Raw genomic sequence first — 19512 nt, forward strand, 5'->3', positions numbered from 1 at the left:
GGACGGACAGGGGCACTGGAGTAAGGTTGCTTCTGAGCATTCTTCTATTACTGGGGGGCTGATCTGTGTGGGTCGATAGCTACCGTGCAGATGGGGTGTGCGGCACTCACGTCACTCACGTCAGGTAGACAAGGAGAAGTAGGGGGTCTGTTAAGGTCCAGAAGGATGTCCTGGGTTTTCTTTTCAGTGAGATCTAGTGGATTAGTTGTGGTGAGGGAGAGGTTGTAGGAGAGGGCAAGGTCAAAGGTTTCTTCCTCAGACAGGCGGCTAGTGTGCTTGTGAGGGCGTAGATGCCTTGAGGATGTTGGTAATGGGCGTTTGGGGAGCTCTGGGATTAGAAAGGAGGCAGGCTGAGGCTTGAGCTTTGCGAAGGAGAGTTCAGCGAGGTGGAGGAGGTTTGTAAGATCGAGGATGGAGGAGTGGAGGTTCTGAATTATTTTGGAGTTTCTGGAGTGCAAGGAATGGATGTCTGCGGAGGGGGGTGTTGGAGGGTATGGGTGGACTGAACTGGGAGTCGTGGTGAAGGTGGCTTGAGTGTTAGCAGTGCTGGCATGACCTGCTACAGCAGGAGTCACTGAGGGGGGCAGGGCTTGGTGGCTAGGGTGGTTTGCATATGGGGTCATAGAGGGGGTGGCTTGAGTGCTAGCGGAGCTGGTTTGACCTGTCATAGCCCCGGTCGCTGGTGACGTAGTGGTCCTGGAGACTGAGGAGACAGCAAAGGGGGAGGGGATCAAAGGTTCAGTGTTCGGTTCGCTCGGGGTAGTTGAAGGCGGCCTGATAGGGTTAAGGTGCACTGGGATGGGAGCCGTGGATTCCGAGTGGGGAGCAAGGGGTGGTGGACTCACGTGGAGGGGTGGTCTCCGGTCCATAGCGTTAGGGAAGTATGTAGGCGTAGTGATGGGATTCGTGTGTTCCATATTGGGTGAGGGAGTAGGTGTACGGTTAGGCCGGGAGTTGGTCGGCGACCCTGTGTCGTGAACATGGTTTCGGAGAGTGGTGAAAAACTCTGAGAATTTGTCAAGGATTTTGGGTGAGGCTTGGATCAGTACAATGCCACTTTTGTAGAGGGTGATGGTGAGGTCAGCTCGAAACATTGTTGAATGCGCTATTGTGAGCTTAGTGCCGTAGGGAATGTTCCTGTATGAGTGAACATTAAGGAATAGTGAGAGGGTGTTACGCCAAGCAGGGATTCTTCTGGAGTAAAAAACCAAGTCATTAGTGATGGTGCCTATGTCCGCACAGAAAGCGTAGGTCTCCATCTGTTTACCCTCCACACGCTGCAGACATCCTCTCAGGGCTTTCCTGACTGAGGCACCCTCGTGCTTCCCTCCCACTTCCACTAAGGCGAGCAGCGACAGCTTCACTGCCACAGTGCCCTGCTGCAATTGTAGCTTCTTGCTGTATTTCCTCGTTCAACATTTGCAGATAATTTGAAAAAACAGGACATTCTATGGTATCCTTGGTTGCATTGAACGAATCTTCATAAGTAAGAAAATCTCCAAGTAGTTCCTCTTCTGTACGCCATGGCTTAAAGAGTTGCAAAAGAGCTAAGTAATAAAATTCCCTTTTGTCTGGAGATTCACAACTCAATTTTCGATGATTAATCAAATGGCTTTTTCTTTGTTTCACCAGACAGCCTTCACATCCAATTACAGAATATACACCTTTATTGATATCTTCTGTGACGTTCCTCTTAAAATTATAGGTTTGCAGAACTTCATAGAGACAACTGTTCTCAAGATGACTACTTCTATTTGAATAGTATGTATCCAAGATGTTTATCTTCAAAATATCTGTACTGTTTTGTTCTTTCTCCGCCAAATACTCTATTTCTTGTACAGATTTCCAAACTCTGTTTCGTGTTGCAGCAAGACCTAGACTCACCCAAATGATTGTTCTAGATTTGGTATATAGACTTGCTGATGATAACCGATCAGAACATTCATATGCTCCAATTTCTCGATGCGACAACATCTTCAGACTGTAACTGTATAATTTCTTGCTTAGACTCTTTTCTTGTGAAATTTCCTCCCACATTTCCTTCAGTTCCGTCTTTTCTGATTTTATGATGCAAGATGTCACATATCGAGCCACAGCAATAGAGTTGTCAGCAACATATTGAATATCCATGTTAGCATTCCACATGGACAAAATGACTGGGTTGTAGTCATTTATGTATTTGGACTCCTCATTTCTTCTTAGGTTGTATGTATTTTTAGGGGATTTTCTTGTCACAGTATGTCGCAGAGAAGACATCAAATTGTTCACTCTTCCTTTCGATGTTACTGGGCGTGGAAATGCAAAACGACATTTTGTGTCGACCTTGTTCTTGGATTTGTATTTTCGACAACAGTATTTTCCACAACGATGGGTTTGAAAGCGTAAAACTTGATGTCTTAAATTGTTTTCTTCAGTACTTTTCGGAACAGCACATGTAGAATACTGTTCAATGAAACTCATCACTGTGTCATCCGAATCTGTTCCAAATTTTAGTGCATCTTTGATCCATAGCAGCATATGTATGTGAGGAGCACCTCTTGCTTCATACTCCTTTCTCCAAAAGAAATCCAAAACCTCTCCAAGCGGAGGATTTGTTTTGTTTGTAATAAAAGACATCATGGCTTCAAACCTATGATTGAAATACCAAATTAACTGGATCCAAAGTGCACAGTTCTCCAGGTGTCTTGTATTCAATATTTTCAATGTTTTTATTTGCCTCTCGTAGAAATTGAAGTAAGTCTTCCCAAGCATACTCAGCACAGCTAAGAGTGAGCAACCATGTAGGAGTTCTTAAGTTTCTTAGCATACATTTCAATTCCCCATGACGACGGTACCAATACTCGTTAGTACCACGCTGACATGCCATGAGATTAATTAGCTGAGATTCCAAAACACTGTCTTGCAGTTTCACTTTATCCATAAAGTCCCTTGCCAAAACATTTTGTAGATTTGCTCCACTTTTCAGTATATGGTTCACTGCATAGGAAAGTCCAGACAAGTCACTCTCAAACAGTAGATGGAACAAATATGGAATGCATTGACGAAACCTTGGATCTTCTGCATATAATCTTAAAGTCCGGTATTCAGATGCAGGAATTTGAACAGGTCGGTCGTCATATCGTCCACCTTGACCTGTTGGAAATAACTGTGGAAAACAACGAGCTTCTAAACTTTCTTCCCATACACTAATGGGACTTCCTTTTGCTTCTTTCATTTGAAACAAGTCAATAGCATTCCCCATTACCTCTTTGGAATGCAATGGATGAACACTATAATGTTCATAAATTTCTTCACTTCTAGAGACATCAACTTTTTCAATTTGCCCAGCTGAGAAATCACTGTCCTCTTCTGCAGTTGTTTCTTCTTCTCCTACATATACATTTTGGTAGTACTGATTGTTTTTTACCAAATACAATGTTGCCTTTTTGACTTTCCTAACATCCACTAATTCTTGCCAGATTTTCTTACTCTTTGTCGGAACACCATTAACTAGAATAACTAGAGGTTCCTCTTCTACTTTTTCTACACCAATTGTATCAATATTTTTCTTAAAATCTAGAGACAAATAAACAACTCTTCCCTTTAATTCTCTCTGTAAATCTGAAGGAGGCAATTTCCCTGTCTTAGGCTCCATGCGAACAATAGCCTGAAAAGGATGCACACATTGAATCAGAATAGACTCATAGGTATTTAAATCCATCAATTCAGAAGGAATGTCTACCAACTCCAGATTATTATGAACAGCTCTAGCAGGCATTCTGTTTTCATTTAATTTATTGTAACAATATTTACAAATACGTTGATCAGAACCCAAATCAAAATACTTTTCTACCAACAAATAAGTTGCAAAATCCTTCCACTCATTATTATTTTCCATTTCACTTTTTACATATAAATCGACTAATCTAGTCTGATTCTTATGAGTTCGTCGACAACACACACAAGTAAAATGAGGCCTTTCACTTGAATTGACCTTAAACTTTGTAATTTCAGGATCAAATTTTTCTGTACTTGAAATCTCTACATTCTCTTCCACATTACCTTCTATTACTGTATCAGTTTCTGCACTGTCCTCTTTTTCACCAAAGTAACAAAACTCAATTTCTTCACAAATGTTCTTCACATCTAATTCAGTTCCATGCAAAAGAGCACTGTTTAACTGTTTTAGCTTAAGTGCTGGACTTTTTGCATAATACAACCTTCTCACTAATTTCCTCACTTTATTATGATGCACTGCTAACATCCTAAAATGGTGAAAAACACTCTGACATACTTTTCTTGAAAGACAAGCAAGTGAATGCCCATGCAAACCTGTTTTTTCTCTCACTCTACAAGGATCTAACTCTTGCAAAATTTTCATTTTTTGTTTTAGACTTTTCTTGGTATATGTCTGTAAGAAACTGAGAAACAAATCAATTGAATCCTGTCGCACACTACAAATACTACTACAATTCCAAGTATACACTGGAGCCTTTGGACATCTCCCTAAAACTTCATCAGCTAACACCTCTTCTGTAGTTCTAGGCACAATTTTTTCTTTTTCAACCGGACAACCGTCCCTCACCTCATATGCTCTACCACTGGTGTCAACTGCATGCACCAAATCATTATCCTGAAAGTAACTTCCTTCATTAAAAAATGGCTCACAACTTGAACTATGCTTCCATTCTCCAGAAAAAACATCACAAAAATTAGTCTGATTAATTACTCTTTTCCACTTACATTTTGATTTGAACACATTGATTACCTTATCCAGTGTACGAATTCTATTGATTACTAAACCATATAATTTAGGTTTTCACTTTAAATGCTTCATCCATAATCTTCACTATGCTTTTTTTTTCCTGTAAAAAGCAGTCTTCTTTTGATACATCTTTACATTTTTTAATAAATTTGAAACTATTCTGTCTACGAATTTCAATAAATTGATTTCTCCTTCTATTGCTATAGACAATATCATCTCCTTCTACAGGTCTAACATTTTTTGAGGGGCACAGTTTATTCTTTCTATTTACAGATGGGTTATTCTTCTTTGAAACAACATCTTTTTTTTGTACATTTCAATAACTTCCTTAAAAAGTCCTTAGTTTGCTTACCAGGAGCATTATTTTTTTTCACTGAAGATTGTGTTTTGGATGAGTCTTGTATTTCTTTTGTCTTGGACCATAAATCCCGTTTATATTTCTTTTGACGTCTTTCCTTTGACGGCATATTCTTTTACCTTTCTATAGATGATTACAATCTGTGGTAAAGGAAAAATAACATATTATAGACCACTACATACATACTACATAGCAATTACAATAAGTAAACGATATAAACACTAGTTTACAACATAAGTTAGTTTATACCACAGCAAGTGTGTCACAGCAACAGTGCAGTGCAGTTTTATTATTAATCTTACTCTCTGCCTGCACCATCTCACTCTGTGCCTGTGTCTCATCTCACTCTGTACCTGTGTCTCATCTCACTCTGTGCCTGTGTTTCATCTCAGTCTGTGCCTGCCCCATCTCTCTCTTTGTGTGTGTCATTTGACTGTTTGCGTCTGTCTCATCTCAGTCTGGTAAATGTTTTATGGTAAAAAGCATGGCTTTAACATTTTTGACAAGGATCACACTGAGTGTCTGTATGAAATAAGGAATTATATTTTCACATTTTTCAATAATGTCACTTGTGTCTGCTCACAGTTTGCATCTCTAACCTTAAAGGGTACTCTGTGCCTGTGTCTCACCTCACTCTGTTCCTGTGTGTCATCTCACTCTGTGCTTGCCCCATCTCTCTCTTTGTATGTGTCATTTGTCTGTTTGCATGTGTCTCATCTCACTCTGGTAAATATTTCATGGTAAAAAAGTATGGCTTTAACATTTTTGAGAAGGATCACACTGAGTGTCTGTATGAAATGAGGAATTATATTTTCACATTTTTCAATAATGTCACCTGTGTCTGCTCACAGTTTTCATCTCTCTAACTCTCAACAAATTATTCACCCAGATCCATTTAAAATCAAGCTTGACTCAGTGTGATCTTAGGCACATGACCAGGATGTTACATGTAATCTACCATGTATGTCTCTGCATGCAATATGTGTGTCTCTGCTCATACTATTTCACTGTCTCTACTGGCAAAAAACAGGCCACATATATATATATATGTATGTATATATATATATATATATGCAAGACATAACATTCCTTTTTCATTTCAATGGCACACCCTGGATCTTGATTGCACAGCTTAGACCCTATTTGTGAAGTAAGAGGCCTAACAGACATGCTGCCTAAGATTCCCTACTAGTACATTTCCTAAAGCCCCACTGACTTTAAGAATACATGTATTCCCATATTTTTAAACACATCAACTAAGCAAATTATTCACCCAGATCAATTTAAAATCAAGCTCGACTCTCAGTGTGATCTTAGGCACATGATTAGGATGTTACATGTAATCTACCATGTCTGTCTCTGCATGCAATATGTGTGTCTCTGCTCATACTATTTCACTGTCCCTACTGGCAAAAAACAGACCACATATATATAAGCAAAACATAACATGCCTTTTTCATTTCAATGGCACTCCCTGGATCTTGATTGCACAGCTTAGACCCTATTTGTGAAGTAAGAGGCCTAACAGACATGCTGCCTAAGATTCCCTACTAGTACATTTCCTAAAGCCCCACTGACTTTAAGAATACATGTATTCCCATATTTTTAAACACATCAACTAAGCAAATTATTCACCCAGATCCATTTAAAATCAAGCTTGACTCACAGTGTGATCTTAGGCACATGAGACACATATCATGACACACACACAAAGAGCGAAATGACACACAGAAAAAGAGATTATGCATGTGCAAAGTGACATGAGACACAGGCACAGAGTACCCTTTAAGCTAAGAGAGGCAAACTGTCAGCAGACTAAGGTGACATTATTGAAAAATTTGAGAATGTAATACCTTATTTCACACACACTCACAGTGATCCTTGACCAAAATTTAAAAGCCAGACATTTTACCAGAAAACATTTTCCATAGTAAATCGTTTTTGACACAAAGCACAGCCCATTTAAATGACCACTACAAAACAAGGCAGAAACCTAACTCATTTCCAAAATACATTTCCAATATGCACCGTTAACTTTTTTAACAGCATTACAAAAAAACATGACACACAATGCAAGAATAAAAAAGTACAATATGCTTCTTAATCTTCCACATAGTGCATACAGCAGTCTATCTTTATTAAAAGAATCATTTCTCACCTTTAAAAATGCTTTGGAAGATTTAGAACAGTGTCAGTCACAATCTCTGAAATGTACCTGAAACACTGCAACCACAAATGGCCCTGATTCCCTGTAATTCTTCAGACATATCCCTGAACTTCACCAATTAAAATTCTTCCCACACTATTTCAAAACCAAACTAACATTTTAATTGGTTCTACATTTCAACACTTTGAAACTCACATAATATTCACCCATCCCCCCAGTGCTCATTCACCCTGTTACCAGAAGTGTGGCTCAGGGGTTAGAGGCAGCAGACCCGGAAGCTGAGATCGGTCCTGGACCAGGGTTCAATTCCCCACCTCGGCGGGTCTTGGGCTAAAAATTCCACGGACTCGATAATTCTCGCCTCGGTGCCTCCTCGACTCACGGGTTCACACTCTGCGACTCTGGGCAATAGCTTGCTTAATCTCTACAACGGCCCCTCGCGGCGGGATGCCTGACTTTCAACTTGTGGATACCCTGCTATCTCACAGGGGAATACCAGGAAGGGTTCCCTAAGCAAGCGCCGGGAAACCCACTGCGGGTAGCTGTGCGCTATATAAGCTCAACTACATTTACATTTACATTTACCATGGTAACTCCCACCTAACCCAGCACACAGTTGAAAAGTTCATCATACTATATTGCAAAAGAATCCAGCAAGGGTGTTTGACCTCTCAATGTAGTAGCTAATCATGTGCAATGTTTCTTTCAATGACTTTTTCTCAACCATTAAAATTACTTCTTTCAAAAAACAAAAGCATGCACCCTAATTTTCAGTGGTGAATTTTAAGAAACCACCAATCATTTCTTGTTTTTCAAGTGCACTGAATCTCAACCACTTTTTTTCATAACTCCTACTTTCAAACTGCCATTTCATTTCCAAAACTCATCTGAATACAAGCACATCTACCTTTAAGATGCCAAAAGTCTGGTTTGTGGGTCATAGCTTTGTTCACTGGAGTGAAAAATATGCAAGTAACAGGCATTTCCAACCTTGATTTACCAAATGTGTACATTATGTGGATTGGACAGAGAGGATTCAGAAGTCACCAATTGATACCATTGGTAAAATCCTTTATGCATCTACCACACCCTGACCTCATAATTGTGCACTGTGGTAGCAATGACCTGGGCACTTTGACTGGGGTAGGTCTGGAAATGCTTTTAAAGGACATCTTTGGGCAATTGATGTCACTTTTTCCAAAAACTGCCTTGGTATTTTCTAATATATGCCAAAGGCAAAAATGGAACTGGTCCAACCAATTTTGTCCACAGATTGAGAAAGCAAGGAAACATGTGAATAAATCTGTTTCTGCTTTCCTCAGAGACTATGGTATGGGTTCCATATAGCACAACAACTTCCGTTACAACATGCAAGGCATCTATAGGAGAGATGGTGTACACTTTACAGATGAGGGGAATAGAGTCTTCCTCTTGAATTTGAAAGTCTGCATTGGTACCTACTTGTAGGTACAAAAAGCACCCACATAACACAACAGCTCTTTTCAGAGCTACCCTACCTCTAAGCACTCTAAATTATTTTTTTACTATAATTTTTTACACTGTTTTCCCCCGTGGTGCACTCAGGGTACGCGTACCTGTAAGCGTACATGGGAACGCACCCAGCGCTTACCCCACGAAAATTTCCCCAAAAAATAAATAGTTTTTTTGCCCTTCAGGGTCCTTCTAGGCCCCCCTCAGAAAACCTAGGGGGTCAGGGGGTGTCTACCCTGCCCCCTTTTAATCATTTCCCCCTTTTTTTAACCTCTTGTGTCTCGATTCTACCGAGACACAAGATGGCGGACTCTCCGGACTGTTTAGAATGTTGACAGACATCCGAGAGCCGATCAGCTTTCCGCTCGCGCACTCCCGTAGCGCGCCTTGTGCGCTCCCCGGTACGCGTACCGGTAAGCGCTCGGAGCGCGCCTATAGATATATATCTGTTTTTTAAGTTAATTTTCAAAAAAACCAGTGGAGCAATTTTCACCAAATATAGAAAAGGCACTTCTGCGTACCAGTCCCTACAATTTTGCAGAGTTTGGTGTAATTCCGTTCAGCGGTTCGGGCTGTAGCCTTGTCTATTCGTCCTATGGAAATTAACATGGGGAAAACATGTTTTAGGACCCCCCTTTTTTCTCAGCCCCCACTTCACGAATCCCCCCGAAACTTTCAGAGAAGGAGCGGAGCTGGCCTAAATTTTGAAAAATTACCCGCAAATTCCTCAACCGGCGCCAAAGTTATGCCCAATAGAATGTTGCGGATTTCCTATGGTAGCTAGGTCCTAACTATAACTACCTACTGGCGACCGCCAGTAAGTTATTTATATTTATTACCTACTGGCGGTCGCCAGTAGGTATATATAGTTAGGATTTTTTCTCTATGGGTTTTTTGAAAATTCTATGTCTAATAACTTTGGCGTTTGTGGACGGAATTGGCTGAAATTTTCAGGAAAATGGCACATTTTGTTTCTGAGCAGCCCCTGAAAATTGGGGGGGGGGTTCATCCAGGGGGGGTCGAGAAAAAAGGGGGGTCCCAAAACGTGTTTTTAACATTGAGTTTTCCATAGGGCGGTTGGCCTCACTTTTAGCCCGAACGGCTGAATGGATTTGCACGAAACTTGGCAAAATTGTAGGGACTGGTAGCCCGATGTGCCTTTTGTAGGTCTCAATATATGTGCTACAGTGGATTTTGAGAAATTAACGTTTAAAAAAAGATATATATCTGTAACAGCGGACCGGGCAGCGCTCCAGGACGCGTACTTTTCGCGCAACGGAGCTTTGTGAAGCGAAGCTGATTGGTTCTCCGGCGTCTGTCAACATTCCAAACAGTCCGTAGCGGCCGCCATCTTGTCTCTTGGTAGGATCGAGAGACAAGAGGAGGCCAAAGCGAAGGGGCAAATGACCATAAGGGGGAATAGTAGATCCTCGCTGACCCCCTAGGTTTGATGTGGAGGTTTTAAAAGGGCCCCGCGGGGCAAAAAAAAAAAATAATAATAATAATCGAACGGCTGAATGGATTTGCATGAAACTTGGCAAAATTGTAGGGACTGGTAGCCCGATGTGCCTTTGCTAGGTCTCAATATATGTGCTTCAGTGGATTTTGAGAAATTAACGTTCAAAAAAAGATATATATCTGTAACAGCGCACCGCTTCGCGTACTTTTCGCGTTACGGAGCTTTGCGAAGCGAAGCTGATTGGCTCTCCGGTGTCTGTAAACATTCCAAACAGTCCGTAGCGGCCGCCATCTTGTCTCTCGGTAGGATCGAGAGACAAGAGGAGGCCAAAGCGAAGGGGCAAATGACCATAAGGGGGCATAGTAGATCCTCGCTGACCCCCTAGGTTTGATGTGGAGGTTTTAAAAGGGCCCCGCGGGGCAAAAAAAAAAATAATAATAATAATCGAACGGCTGAATGGATTTGCACGAAACTTGGTAAAATATTAGGGACTGGTAGCCCGATGTGCCTTTGCTAGGTCTCAATATATGTGCTTCAGTGCATTTTGAGAAATTAACGTTCAAAAACAAGATATATATCTGTAACAGCGCTCCGCTTCGCGGAGATAAAATTATATCTGTATTACCTAGCTGTTGCTAACACCAGTTAGCGACGGCTAGTAGGAGATAGCGACCATCTTGGGCCCCACTTTGCATGTGAGTGATATTTATCACTAATGACATGCAAAGTGGGCATGCCAAGATGTTAGCGACTGGAAACAGTCGCTAACATCGCTATCTCCTATTATCAACTTTTGGAAATATTCGAGATAAGCGCGAATATCTCCAAAAAGTAACAGCTGACCTGAGCAGTTCTTAGCCATGTTATCCAATGGGAGGTGGATAACATGGCTAAGAGCATTAGCTCGGTAATGCATGAATATCGCTGAGTTTTCAGCGATATTAATGCATTGCGGTCGTTTTTTATCGTATTTGCGATAAACCTTGATAATAGCAAGGTTTATCTGCGATAATTTCTGACGGTAAAAAAATCTTTGCAATGCATCGTTAGGGATAAATATCGCTTAACTTTGGTAATATGCCCCAACGTCTGTTAACGTTCGATTCGAAGGAAATCAGGAAGTGTTGAAAAACATTGTCTGCGCCATCTTGTCTTTTTTCAAATGCCACACTTTTGTCGTGCACGGCAGCCATTTTAGATGCCTTGACCAGACCCACTCTGTGCACGCTGTCGATCCTTAGCATGGCTCCCCACCCTCGCAAGCATCTCACCCAGGCAGTGGTCACCCCCGCTCTCTGTCTTATGCATGGGTAATAAACCTCCCCCCATCTGCGCTGCTCTTCCCTGAGAATCACACCCTGTGCCCGCCCGACACCTCCCTTTCGCCCTATTCACTACCGCACCCTCTGACACTCCTTTTCCTCTGTGTCCGATTGTCCAGGCCGGTCCTAGGCTATCAGCTAGCCCTGCAGATGTAGTTTATGGCCACAGCTGTAAAGAATCACCCCTCTTCAAAGGAGTTATAGTAGATCAAGGCCCACACTCGATTAGATCCGTCACAGCAGAAGCGTTGCTATTATCTGAAAACCATCCTGTATTGTGATTGGGGAGGGGACCGAGCGTGAAGCGGAAGATTCCAGGGATGACTCTTTGTACATCAAAGTTTTTACAATTATGTGTCACATTAAAAATATATAGCACTCCGACAAAGTAGTAAGATTATAAAACTTTAATAATTTATAAATATATACAAGAAAACAAAAATAGTAATAACATATAAACATTTTTAGGGAAAAACAACGAAGTAGTGGTCGGCTGTGCGAATAGTCCCAACGCAGCACAACGTCCAGATTTCCGGCGTGGGGCGTCGCGGGGGGTGGGTCATCAGTAGCAAACTGTTGTGCGAATAGTTCCAAGGCAGCAGAACGCGCCGAAATCTAGATGACACGAAAGTGATGTCTAGTAAGTTGCCACCCAGCAAATAACGGCGTGGGGCGTCGCGGGGGGTGGGTCATCAGTAGCAAACTGTGCGAATAGTTCCAAGGCAGCAGAACGATGGCACCAAGGTGATGTCCAGTAAGTTGCCGCACTGGTTTTGGTATCCTACAATGCTGCTCCGAATAACGGCGTGGGGCGCCCCGGGGGAGGCGGCGTGAACGGGCCTCTCCAGGTGGAGTGTCATCTGTTGTAGTGGGGCGCCCCTTTACCGTTTCAGTTGCCATTCCGTCCGTTTTTGGTCCACTGTGTCAAAAGCCGCAATTCAGCTGAGTTGCGCCCACTCTTGCGGTGCAGCGATAGGCGGCTGTCACAGGACTCTCAAAATGGCGGCAGGCTCTTTCCTTTTTGGGCCTGGTCCACTGAAATGGCCCTGGGACACCTTGGAAATCGGACGCTTGTCTGCTAGGTCTTGGACCCCATTCTCGAAAGCGTCCCCTCCGCCTTGAGAATTCATCAAAAGTTTTGGGGGCCCCGACTCCTGCAGGCTTCTGGTGGGGAGCGGCTGCCATGATTGCTCGCGGAATGACCACGACGGAGCTACGAGATGGTGGTGCTCTCATGCTGACGCCAGTTTAGTCTGAAACATCCAGAAACAAGGTGGGGCTTTCATCGTTTGGGAAAAAAAAAAGTTTTCATCCAATGAAAAGTGTTGTTTTTAGGTCATATGATCAAGCCTTCCATCATTAGGAAACCAAAAGTAAAATGAACCAATGAAAAGTTTTATAAACAAGTCACATGACCTGTTATGCGGCATAGGGTATAAAATGCGGAGAAAATACGTTGGCACGTGAGGCGGCGTCAGTAGCGGACCGATGTGCGAATAGGCCGAAGGCAATACAACGCGCCAAGATCCGGATGGCACCGAGGTGGTGTCCAGCAAGTTGCAGCACTGGTGTGGCCATCCTAGAATGCTGAAAGTCGGCGTGGGGCGCCCCGTTGGCCTGTGAGTTTGCGTCAGTAGCGGACCGATGTGCGAATAGGCCGAAGGCAGCACAACGCGCCAAGATCCGGATGGCACCGAGGTGGTGTCTAGTAAGTTGCCGCACTGGTGTGGCCATCCAACAATGCTGAAAGTCGGCGTGGGGCGCCCCGTTGGCCTGTGAGTTTGCGTCAGTAGCGGACCGATGTGCGAATAGGCCGAAGGCAGCACAACGCGCCAAGATCCGGATGGCACCGAGGTGGTGTCTAGTAAGTTGTCGCACTTCTGTGGCCATCCTACAATGTTGAAAGTCGGCGTGGGGCGCCCCGTTGGCCTGTGAGATGGCGTCAGTAGCGGACCGATGTGCGAATGGGGCCAAAGGCAGCGCAACAATATTTTCTGATTTGAAGACACCACAAGGCGCTGAGATGCCAAGATCCGGATGGCACCGAGGTGGTGTCTAGCAAGTTGTGGCACTGGTGTGGCCATCGTACAATGGTAAAAGTCGGCGTGGGGTGCCCTGTTGGCCTGTGAGATGGTGTCAGTAGCGGACTGATGTGCGAATGGGGCCAAAGGCAGCGCAACAATATTTTCTGACTGACACCACAAGGCGCTGAGATGCCAAGATCCGGATGGCACCGAGGTGATGTCTAAGTTGCGGACTGATGTGCGAATGGGGCCAAAGGCAGCGTAACAATATTTTTTGTATGGAAGATACCACTAGGCGTTGAGATGCCAAGATTCGGATGGCACCGAGGTGATGTCTAGCAAGTTGCTGTACTGGTGTGGTCATCCTACAATGCTGAAACTCGGCGTGGGTCGCCCCATTAGCCTGTGAGATGGCGTCAGTAGCGGACCGATGTGCGAATAGGCCGAAGGCAGCACAACGCGCCAAGATCCGGATGTCACCGTGGTGGTTTCATAGTTGAGAGGCACTTCATCTGCAGTGGGGTGCCGAGATCCGGATGGCACCGAGGTGATGTCTAGCAAGTTGCTGTACTGGTGTGGTCATTCTACAATGCTGAAAGTCGGCGTGGGGCGCCCCATTAGCCTGTGAGATGGCGTCAGTAGCGGACTGATGTGCGAATGGGGCCAAAGGCAGCGCAACAATATTTTCTGAAGAGAAGACACCAAAAGGTGCTGACATTCCAAGATCCGGATGGCACCGAGGTGGTGTCTAGCAAGCTATGCAGTTGAGTTGTGTGCGCACTTGCGGCGAATAGGTCGAAGGCAGCATAACAATGTTTTCTGAATAGAAGACACCACAAGGCGTTGAGATTCGGTTACCACCGAGGTGATGTCTAGAAAGTTGCCGCACTGGTGTGGCCATCCTACAATACTGCTCCGAATAACGGCGTGGGGTGCCCGAAGGGGGGGGGAGCCGGTGTGAATGGGCCTTCCTAGGTGGAGGCTTGTCTGCTGTAGTGGGGCGCCCCTTTACCGTTTCAGTTGCCATTCAGCTGAGTTTCGGCTGCTCTTGATGCTACAGCGACAGGCGGCTGCAAGAGGACTCTCAAAATGGCGGCCTGTTCTTTGGATTTGGGCCTGGTCCACTAAAATGGCCCTGGGACACCTTAGAACTCGGACGCTCGATTTTTTTTTCCTTTCCTGTACATGCAAAAAAAGGTAAATGCCCGGTACGTTACACGCTTCATCTGCCACGATGAACTCTCCAGAGGAACCGAAAAAAAATATAGTTGTGGTAACTATACCATGCATCGTCATATGGAGAGGTGGCACCAATTAATTATAGTGCTGCATAAAAGAGAGATTTGGAGGAGAACCCCTGACCTGCTAGTACATTCATCAAAGAAGTGGCACTGAGAGCTTCAGAGGCAAGGGAAACGGTCCCAAATATTTAGAAGAACTTTGGAAAGATTAAAATGACATGTTTAGATTGTGGCAAATTAATTTCATGTGGACAGATGAGTGTTACTCTAATAAATACAGCATATGAACATCATCATAGTCGATGGTTGGTAGAGACATTTTGACTATATCCTGGACCTGCCCGTCCTCGCCCAAAATGGCGCCGGAATAAATGGGACTCGTAACTCCTTGTTGTGTACTGGTTGCAGAACCTTGAAATCACGAGATACGTATGCAGTTTTGAAGCACATGGCGGGCGGGGACGAGAATTGATTGAATATTTCGACATCCCTATTGATATTAAGTTCTGATGTGTTATTGATTACTGTACTGTTGAAAGTTCGAATTAACGTCACCCATGGTACTTGCCCGCAAATGTATATCTAGATAATTTTATTGTAACTGGCCCTGTCGTATTTTAATTATAAAATGTACGTCCACCGATTCCGTAACTGTTAGACACCTTAGTTCTTGCAACCTAATGGCCCGCCCGTTACGTTCCTCTACAGTGTAAATGTCTATTCATCATATACGATTACAGTTTGCTCCGTGGCAGGCCCACGTGGTTATAGGCTCGTATTTGTATAATGAAATTTTCACAATAAAGGTTTTTAAAAGAAAACATGGTAGTAGTATATACATTGGTAAAGTTTTTAATAATAGTGACTGTTTTAGAATCATTAAAAGGCAAGTGAAATAAAGCAGACCAATTACATGAAGGGTAAAAGGTATAATACGAAGGAACGCAGTAAAGATAAATGGTCAAGGGCTGTTGTGTTTTCTATTCCTGCAACATAAAGTGATCGATAAGAATCTCATATTCAGGCGTATCGGCGACTAAGACAGCAGGTCGACCCTCTTTTGCTCAACGGCTCCGTCATGGGACGAAGAAACGCTCTTTTTCTCGAAAAAAGAATATATTTTACTTGCAGGACAGTTGTAAAATTTCCGGGAAAGTACATTAGCCTTGAACATAACATATATTTAAGAAAAAATAATGTTCGGAAGTAATGAAAAGCGTAATTTTTAGGTCATATGACCAAGCCTTTCATCATTACAATAAGAAAAGTAAAATGAACCAATGAAAAGTTTTATTAACAAGTCACATGACTTGTTATGCTTACGTTACGCGCTGCGCGCCCCGGATGACTTCCGGATGCGCTAACGCGGCGCGTCATATGACGCATTACGCGACAACGCATGTACAGAATATAGTCAAAATGTCTCCACCAACCAGCGGTCGGAACACAACCCCTTTCAGCAGGCTAAATAGTTCTGTTAAATGACAACAGAAGGGACAGGCAACAAGAACCATCAGTCAAAGAGGGGAGGGCTAGTTCTTCTCTACCGGGTTACATTGGGGCGCTACCGGAACTGATCGAATTGGTAGTCTACAGTGTTTCTGGATGTTTCAGACTGAAGCTGGGGTTAGCATGAGAGCAGCACCATTTCGTAGCTCCGTCGTGGCCATTCCACAACCAATCATGGCAGCCACTCTTTATCGTTATTTTGGGCGGGGTGGGTGGCGGAGCCGAGCTGTTTTGCAGCCATCATTGTGTGGAGTTCAGTTCATCTCACTAGTTTTGTATTTGTCATGAGGGGTTGTTCCTAATGTTTCTATTTTAGCGAGGTCAAAAAGAGATCCCATTAGTGGCCTACTGATTTTGCTCGATTCCTTTTCTTTTTTTTTTTACACGATTTTTCGTTATCTGCAAAGACTAAACAGAGTATTGCGACTCTGTGTTTGTTTGTAAATAGAGAATGAACCAAAGAGAACTAATTCTAAAACAGTAAATACTTGGATAACAATCAATCAAATGGAGAAAGAAGCAGGCACGACGGATTACAACGGGGGCAAAGGCCTGCGTTAACTACCTTTCACTATCTGCAAAGAGAGAGTACTCCTAATAGAAATGAGGGGGGGGGCACCATTCAAAGCAGATCAGTGTGCATAAACACGAAAATGTTTTCACTTACCACGTACTTGACATTCGACAGCTTATGATATTTGCTATTAAAAAACCATTGAAATTCACTGAAAAAACCATAGGTTATAGACCATATATAGTTAGGAATTAGCATTTACAAAACCTTGATAATTCACTGAAAAAACCATAGGTTATAGACCATATATAGTTAGGAATTAGCATTTAAAAAACCTTATTTTACTCACACAAAACCATTGAAATTCCATATATAGTTAGTTGCACTAACTATATATCGCGCACCCGCAATCCACTGCTGATCATGTCACATATTACATCATTCATGACATGGTCAGTGACATCACTGATGACATCACTGATGACATCTCAAATGACATCACTGATGACATCACTGATGACATCTCAAATGACATCACTGATGACATCACTGATGACATCTCAAATGACATCACTGATGACATCTCATTTGACATTACTGATCACATCACTGATGACATCATTCATGTGATAATACGATGAACCTCTTCAGACTCTAATATAACCTTAGATACACTCAGTGTAAACAGACACTCATAGACTGTCACTCATCCATGGAGTTACTCAGACACTTAGTCAGTCATGCAAAGAATCAATCACACCTCCATTTCCTCAACTATACAGTTATACACACCTTACTTATTCAAACATATACTAAAACATATTTACTCACTTATACAATCCTGGATACAAGTTCACAATGATCCATACAGCCACTCACACATTCACTGGCTCTTATGCACAGTTATTTATATATGTCAACTCTCACATGTACTGTGTTTTACATATGTACTTACTTTGACATGTAGCACTGAGATATCCATTCACTCACCAATACACTCATGCACACAGTCAACCGCCCATACAGCTGTTTCCACATGCACTTTTGGACCCATACATCTAGTCAATCAACTGCTCACACATCTATGCAGAGAGTCATACACCTCCCAGCCACCCAGACACACACTCAGTCTCCCATACAAATGCTTGGGCAACCAATCAATAACCCATACAGTTAATCATATAGCTAATGATCAACACATGCAGCAGTTTACAGAACAACAGACATAATGATGCACAAATTAAGACAGTTTAGTCACTAACCCATGCACTCAGTGAGACACATTTAATCAGTCACTCATACAGTCAGCCATGCCCCTACTAAATCCTTCATCAAGACACTTATACATCCACTCATTCTTCAATATGTAAGACATATTTTAACTTTACAGAATTATACAGTCACTGGATGTAGTCATCAGTGATGTCATCAGTGATGTCATTTGAGATGTCATCAGTGATGTCATCAGTGATGTCACTGACCATGTCATGAATGATGTAATATGTGACATGATCAGCAGTGGATTGCGGGTGCGCGATATGTAGTTAGTGCAACTAACTATATATGGAATTTCAATGGTTTTGTGTGAGTAAAATAAGGTTTTTTAAATGCTAATTCCTAACTATATATGGTCTATAACCTATGGTTTTTTCAGTGAATATATATATATATATATATATTACCTACTGGCGGTCGCCAGTAGGTATATATAGTTAGGATTTTTTCTCTATGGGTTTTTTGAAAATTCTATGTCTAATAACTTTGGCGTTTGTGGACGGAATTGGCTGAAATTTTCAGGAAAATGGCACATTTTGTTTCTGAGCAGCCCCTGAAAATTGGGGGGGGGGTTCGTCCAGGGGGGGTCGAGAAAAAAGGGGGGTCCCAAAACGTGTTTTTAACATTGAGTTTTCCATAGGGCGGTTGGCCTCACTTTTAGCCCGAACGGCTGAATGGATTTGCACGAAACTTGGCAAAATTGTAGGGACTGGTAGCCCGATGTGCCTTTTGTAGGTCTCAATATATGTGCTACAGTGGATTTTGAGAAATTAACGTTTAAAAAAAGATATATATCTGTAACAGCGGACCGGGCAGCGCACCGCTTCGCGTACTTTTCGCGTTACGGAGCTTTGCGAAGCAAAGCTGATTGGCTCTCCGGTGTCTGTAAACATTCCAAACAGTCCGTAGCGGCTGCCATCTTGTCTCTCGGTAGGATCGAGAGACAAGAGGAGGCCAAAGCGAAGGGGCAAATGACCATAAGGGGGCATAGTAGATCCTCGCTGACCCCCTAGGTTTGATGTGGAGGTTTTAAAAGGGCCCCGCGGGGCAAAAAAAAAAAATAATAATAATAATCGAACGGCTGAATGGATTTGCACGAAACTTGGTAAAATATTAGGGACTGGTAGCCCGATGTGCCTTTGCTAGGTCTCAATATATGTGCTTCAGTGCATTTTGAGAAATTAACGTTCAAAAACAAGATATATATCTGTAACAGCGCTCCGCTTCGCGGAGATAAAATTATATCTGTATTACCTAGCTGTTGCTAACACCAGTTAGCGACGGCTAGTAGGAGATAGCGACCATCTTGGGCCCCACTTTGCATGTGAGTGATATTTATCACTAATGACATGCAAAGTGGGCATGCCAAGATGTTAGCGACAGGAAACAGTCGCTAACATCGCTATCT

This window comes from Lissotriton helveticus, chromosome 2_1 (assembly GCF_964261635.1).
Source record: "Lissotriton helveticus chromosome 2_1, aLisHel1.1, whole genome shotgun sequence".
In the NCBI taxonomy this organism is placed as follows: Eukaryota; Metazoa; Chordata; class Amphibia; order Caudata; family Salamandridae; genus Lissotriton; species Lissotriton helveticus.